This window comes from Buceros rhinoceros, unplaced genomic scaffold (assembly GCF_000710305.1).
Source record: "Buceros rhinoceros silvestris isolate BGI_N320 unplaced genomic scaffold, ASM71030v1 scaffold4684, whole genome shotgun sequence".
Lineage (NCBI taxonomy): Eukaryota > Metazoa > Chordata > Aves > Bucerotiformes > Bucerotidae > Buceros > Buceros rhinoceros.
The window spans coordinates 122,502-130,040 of NW_010409949.1; positions in this window are offsets into that span (position 1 = coordinate 122,502).

The window sequence follows — 7,539 nt, forward strand, 5'->3', positions numbered from 1 at the left end:
TGTGAAGGAAAAGAGGTCTTGCTGAATGGGGTCTTGTTCCAAAACCATTCTCAAAGATACAGGGCAAGGGATAGTGTAAGCTGATTCCACGGGCAACAGTGTAGGTTCCCACCATCTCAGTGCAGGTGTTAAGTGAGCCACTAATCATGCTGATGTAGGCATTTATTAGAACCAAACTGCTGCTTTTTTTTTGTTTGTTTGTTTACCTAAAAAGTTGCCTTCCTTTCTTGTGGTATGCCTTGTGTTAAAGGTTGAGTGTAGAGCTGCGGAGGTATTACGCAGCTGTTTTTAAAAGGGAGGAGGGCAGTATAGGGTTGAACCCTTGAGTCTGTAACAGCTCCTGGTGTGCAGTGTGTAATGTTTGTCAGTGGTTAGGAATGCAAATTCCTTACAGCAGCAGAGGTGAGCACTGTGATACCTTCAGCACTGTGCACGCCAAGGCAAATGTTTGTCTGAGAATCAGTCACAGTTGCCTATTACCAGGTGCATGGCAGCTTTTAAAGTAACTGACAGCTGGTGTGAGATGAATGATGAGCATCGTCCCCACGTTAACCAGCCTGCTGCAAACCTGCCGTGATGTGTACCGAAAGAGTTGTGGGGAGGAGAGCACAGTTACAGCAGGGGTCTGCAGAAATACTCTAGTAGAGAGCGGAGTTGCAGTGGAGCTGCCAAGGGCCCATGTTTGTGGAGACCTGGCTTTAAGCCCCTTCTTATGTGGCCGCGTTTGTGGAGACCTGGCTTTGAGCTCCTTTTTACGTGGTGAGTACCAGACTCCCTTTCCATTCTTGTGGTGTGGAAGGTGAAGGTGAGAGAGAAGGGTCAGGGCCCTAGAACATGTCCTAAAATGCACAGAAAGGTGGAAACATCTGCTTTTAGACACTAAAGTTTTCCAGGTAGGGATTGCTTTGCTTGCTGGGGTGTGTGTGGCACCAGGAAAGCTTGCTGGAGTCCAGCAAGTGCCACTGGAAATGTAGGAGAGAGGCAGGGGAAGGGGGGATGCTCGTGACCTTGCTCGGCTGAAAGCCGCCTTTGTGCTCCAGCCAAGGAGCTGTTTGTACAGGCAGAAAGGGCTCCTGAAGGCTGTGGGAGTCTGTGGAGGTGCAGAAGCCTGCCCAGGCGCAATAAATTGCAGATTTAGGTCTATAAATAGGATAAATACTATGGGCCTGAGGCACTTGAGATACCTGGGAGATATGAAATCCTAGATAGAGAGAGCTGACGCAAGAGGCAGTGGAAATGAGCCAAGTGGAGAGGAAGCACCCTTTAAATTATAGAAGGGAGAATGGCAAAAATGAAAAAAAATCTGAAAGAGAATGCCATGACTTTTTGGACAGATTTTGGAAGTAGTGCTGAATTCTCACTTTAGAAATGTCCCAGTCCCTTCTTCTGTATAACAAAAGGGACATTATTATAACCCCAATTACCATCAGATGTAGAAGTAGCTGTTTCTGTTTCCCATTAACCCCTCTTTTGATGTTTCTGTTTAAAGCCTGGACTCGTTTCTTTATTCCTCTTTGTTCAAGTGCTCCCCTCATACAACATTACTAGGACCTGAAGCAACATGAACTTGATCTTTGTTTTACAAGGAGCTGTGGTTGCAGTGTTCAACTACTTTAATGTACTTTTTTTTTTTAAAGTCCCTGAAATAATTGTATTATCAAGAATATGTGGAACAGCATTGAAGTGTAACAACAAATTTCTTACTTTTGAAAATTATGCTCTGCATATGTGTGCTGGGTCAATAGCAACTGCTGTTTGAAATGAAATATCTGAATAATCCCTGAAGCAGAGCTTCAGCAAAATAACCACATGCAGCCACATCACGTGCAGCTTTGATCTTTTTGATTTTCTTACATTATAAGGATCAGCCCTACTCAAACTGAGGTCGTATTGTATTGTCTAAATAATAAGTGAGTGAAGGAACAGACAGGTCTCAGAGAGAGAATTTGTCACCTGAAAATTGACAGGAGCCGTGTTGCCTGGAGCAGTAAATTTAGAGGACTGGAAATCAAGCATGTTGAACTTTCAAACTCATTTCTTATACATAGTCTTTGAGCTCATCTGTATTCTTGAGCATCCACTCTGTACTCTCAAGAAACAGACCAAGTTTTTTCAATCAAGCCCATAAAAGCAGCTCATGCTGGAGCAGCACTTCCCTCTTCCCTTCTCAGGCAGAGCAGTCCAGGATCAGCTCTCTAGTTTGTCAGAAAGTTTGATGGACTCCAGATGAGAAAATAACACAGGAGTGATTTTACATGATAACAATGTCTTCAGAGCCTCATCAAAGTCAGGACCAGATTGTGTCAGATGCTGGCCAGAGAGAATCCTGCCTTAAAAAAATTGTGTTCTATGGTCCTCAGTATGAACAGATGATGAGCCCGAATGCTTTGTGTTATAAAGGCTCATGCTGGAAGTGAAAGAGTTATTTCACTTTAAGGGATGGGAAACTAAGCCTTGAGTTCCTTAATGACTTGAAGGAAGTGTGTGATCAAGTGGGCAACTAGAGGTATTGATTCACAGTCCTTTAACTCAAAATCATATCATTTCTTTGGTAGTGTAAATTTTTGTTAGTGTTGTTGAACTTCTGACATAATTTCCTTTAGTGATCTTCAATTTCAGTTACAAGAAATAAGAGTTTTTTAAAGGACTAAGATTCCGAAATATTTTACAGCAAAAATTTATATTCCTTTTCAGTTGCAGTTCAGTACAGCTGCTATTTGGCATAATCCTTTTTTTTTTTCTTTCTTTCTTTTTCTTCCTCTTCCCTTATTGGGCCATTTCATTTGCAAATACTCTGCTTCTGTTTGTAAAACCACTTTGGTCCAGCCCAGGCAATCTATCATTGTTTTAAAAGTTACACAGTGCAAAGAACATATTATTGAGATGTATAGTGTTTATAAGTGTGGTCTCAGATTGATAAATCATGTCTTGTGCTGTTGAAAAGCCAAGAAACGAATTGCTTTGCTTTGACCTTGGGGTCTGAGATTAGTCAGTTTGTCTATTAGATTTTTCCAGTGTTCTTCTCACTTCATTTATTCCTTCTTTTCTAAAGGAACTGAGAAGCAGTAGATGTATAGCAAGTCACTAAGGCTTGATGTCATCAGACATTTTGTAAAATCAGGAGATATCAAAATGTTTGATGCAATCTGGTTTTATGTTGGGTTTAAATAATGCGACTGTCATGTCTAATTAATCTAATGTGTACCACCCATTTGTATTAATTACAGTTTAAAGTCACACTTTGCATCTATGAGGACCGAGTGAGAGAAATGTGGTGTTAGAGGCTTTTTCCAGGGTGTCTAAGCATTATAGAGATGCAGATGGATGGGAGGGGAAGCGGTGGCTGAGACACTAAAATGCTTCCAGCTCCATAGTTGTTTGAGGCCATCTTATTCTTGGCACTTCACATTAGGATGCATCCCCCTTCCAGAATCAATCAGAAACTTGAATTGCACTGTTGCTCACTACCAGTCTAGATCCTGACTAGTTATTCCTAGTAATCGTAACAATGAAAAATACTTTTAATGTTAGCCGAGAGCCTTTTCTGCCTTTCTGCTGCTTTGTTAATTTTTCTTATATTTTAATTTAACAACAAGCCTGTTCTGAAGAGGAATATTGATACCCATTGTCTTAGGGACCAGAAAAGGAATAAACTTACAAGTTCATCTCGCTGCAGCTATGCTGTCTATCATTTCAAACACACCTCAAGACTGCTTTTTATTCAGGAAAGACAGACAATGTAGCTGAAGCATTGAACTGGGACTCAGGAGAACTGTCTCATGCACAAACCTCCTGTGAAAATGGAGTGCAGGTTACTTCACCTTTTCTGTTTCTGTTTCTCTCCTTTCTCTCCTCCCCTTCTTATCTCTAACCACTTCATGGGGTGGGAATAATCACCTGCTGGCCTTATTTTTGGAGTATTTACATCCTTCCAAGGTTGGAAGTAAGCCGTAAGCTAGGGGAACCAAAAAAGTTTTACGTGAAGTTTAAAATCTATGCACCTATTCCTTGAACTGAAGGCTTCAGCCGGCTCGTTAAACGCTGGGTGTGTACATCCCAGTCCTGTAAACTTCCCTGTGGTATCAGTGGAACAAGGAAGCATGTGTAGCTCCCTATGTGAGTAAGTAGCACCTGGTGGTGTTCCTCATGGGGGTTCAACCTTATTTTTGAATTAAGCCTGATGCTGGATGCAGGTATCCTTTTTAGATATATAGCAGAGTAGCTTCAGTACCTGGAGTTAGAAATCTTTCCTGTGTTACTCAGTTCCACTCACTCATAAAAGATACATTTGACTGCAATTCATTTTCTTCACGTCAGGCTACAGTGCCAAACATTCAGTGCAGAAGTTATAGGATTACATTGTGATATTTTATCTGAAGATGATCGAAAGAGACAACAGCTAATCTTTCAAATATTTTGCAAAGCACTTTTGCTCATGTGCGTTCATCAGATTACCTTAAAGGGAAAGCCAGGTCAGTGAAGTGAGCATTTGCATTTTTTTCTTTGATACATTATTTGTCTCTGGGGTTATTTTTCTGTTTGACTACTTATTCTCCATCACAGAATCAAGATGTTCTAATTACTCTGTCCCCAGCTGTTTTTATGTGTCACTTCAATAGAAGTCTTATTGTTTCTGAATTTTCCTGTATCTAACAGCGTAATAGGCTACCTAAATTCCCTCAGTTTTCTGCTAAGCATCTCAGAAGATAAGGTGTCCAAACCCCGGTGAATCCAACAGCACTTTCCACAGTTTAATTGTGCCCTGGGTGAGGGAAACAATGATACATTCACAATCACGCCTTCAGAACTATAAAGTCCTTTAATAGAGAGTTGAATCTGCCAAATAAAGAAAACAACTAGGTCAAATATACTGAAACAAAACCAAGCATGGGTATTTGTAAGTTGAATGAAAAAGCATTTAATTAAGAATGTAACTCAGTAGGATTTGTGTGTGTTTGAGAGGGAGAAATAGACAATTACTTTCTCATAGGGGAGCTGGCTCACCAGCATGAAACTGTTCTTGATAAAATGAACTTTGCCTTTGCTCTCTCACTAAACTGTGTTAACTACTGTGAGGCTGCTTATGTGCCTCACATCATCAACTCATTTGTTATCATTTTTTATAAATGACTGATAATTCATTTCTGAAAGCAAGTATTTCAGTCTTGGATGCCTGACTTTATGATGGGTTCAGGTTTCTAAAACCTCAGTGTAGGAACCAATTTTTGCACTTCATGTTTGGTTTTTTCTTGTTGTTATTTTTTTAATTAAGGAATGCTGCTTTGTGTCCAGAGAAGGGTCCAGGTGAAGGGTCTGGAGAGCAAGTTTTAACGAGGAATGGCTGAGGGAACTGGGGTTATTTAGTCTGGAGAAAAGGATGCTCAGGGGAGACCTCATCACTCTCTACAACTACCTGAATGGAGGTTGTGAGGAGGTGGGGGTTGGTCTCTTCTCCCATATTAAGAATGACAGGATGAGAGTGGCCTCAAGTGGCACCGGGGCAGATTTAGGTTGGGTATCAGGAAAAACTTCTTTACAGATAGGGAAGTAAATCATTGGAACAGGCTGCTCCGGGGAGGTGGTGGAGTCCTCATCCCGGGAAGTGTTTACAAGCCGTGTGGATGTGATGCTGAGGAACATGGTTTAGGGACCCTGGCAGTGCAGAGGAAACAGTTGGACTCAATGATCTTAAAGGTCTCCTCCAACCAAATGATTCTGTGATTCTTTTGCTGCGACCTTGAAATTCTCTTATGAGGGATCAGACGTTGTTTTGCTCTTGGTTATAATCTTTTCTTGTTAGAACTCCTAGTTTGGGAGACTTTAATTTTCCTGTAGTTTGGTACGCAGGGGTTTCCCAGACTGTGTCACTTGAAGACCACAGGTACAACATCAGGCTGAGAATTGCTTGACAAAATATTATGCGGGAGGCAATGCAGGCATTAGCTGTCGCCTGATATGCTTCATAAATACAACTTAATCAGAAGAAGGAGTAATTCTTACTTATTTTTCACCTGATCTCAGCTAATTTTTGGTGATAATTTGAGGCGGCTTGTATTCAAAACCAATTACAAAGCCAGGGAGTAAGAGCATTGAACATACTCTTTGGCCAGCTATGATCTCAGCTTAGACGTAACACTACTGCAGTCAGATTTTCCTGCAATGCCTCCTAACTTCTAATGAGGATGCGGGTAAACCAATAAGGAATAAAAAACTTTTATAAAAAGCCTCTAGACTTCCTTCAGGATATGTTGTTTTTGCTGTTGCACTCTCCTGCATGTCAGTCAGTGGAACTTTTAGAGTCACAAGTAAAATGATCTTGAAGAAAAAGTCCATGCTGGAGCAGCAGATGCTGCAGCAGGTTCAGCTGAGTTCTGGCTCCAGCTTCTCCTTTTCTCTCCCCTCTCCAACCCACCCGCTGTGAGGCGTGCTGTATATACCCTAACCTTGACAATCTGTTGTCTCTGTTGAGGATGGATGCAATTAAGCAAGCTACATGTGAGACATGCAAATGTTTCAAGGGCTGCAACTTGCTTGTGAGCCATACTTGGGGCCTGTGTGTGACAGGATTTGGTGAGAATCACTGAATCCACAAAATGCTTCCAACCAGCTGGAGTGAACACGGGGAACTTTGATTTTAACTGTGTTAACAGCTTGAGTTAAAACAGGGAAATGGTCAGGAGAAACTTGAAATTGGTAACCCAAAATAAAATCCAAGTAACTCTTTGGATTCTTTTGGATTCTTGGATTATTTTTTTTTCCCAACCTCAATTACATTGAACTGGATTCTTGGATTTGATAATGCAGATTATCCTGCGCTCTCGTAGCGCAAACTTTTGGCCCTGCCATTTTTGAGAGTTCCAGCACGCTCGCTATCATGCATGATATTTCAAAATTAACTGAGGATGTGAGTTCAGTCCTTCAGTTCTTACTTTCTTTGTTCTAGACTGAGCACAAATTCTCTGACCACGCCTGGGTGTCCCTGGCCCCATGAGTGCAGGGGATCTTCCTCAACAGCAGTGCTGTGACGTAAGAGAGAGGAAACAGAGCACAGCTGGAAAACACGGTGTGCCACACAGTGTGAGTCTGGAGTGATCCAGGTGTACCCAGAAGACACTCGGCAAGCCCAGATACCCTCCCCTGTCTTTGACATACAGATTTGGTGTCTGAGCAGTGCTTGGAACTCACCAGAGCAATACCTGCCGACAGCGGAGGCGCTGGGAAGATGACTCGCTGCATGAATTCCCCTGTCATCTGGAACAGGGATCACTGAGAGCAGAGGCTTCAGCAGCAGGGATAACAAAAAGGCTGCAGAACTCTTTGGGCACTATTCTTCTTCCTTATCTCTCAGACAGTCGGAGGCAGCAGCCCTGTGTGTGTACTGCTTTCCAGAGGCTGCACGTTTCTCTTAAGGCATTTAGTTAGGGACTGACATAATGGATACTATCACAATCTATAATGTTCAGGAATGTGTACACGACACATTCAACATATAGTTTTATTTCTTTTTCCTTTTCCCTTGTGTAGTTTATTCTCTCACTG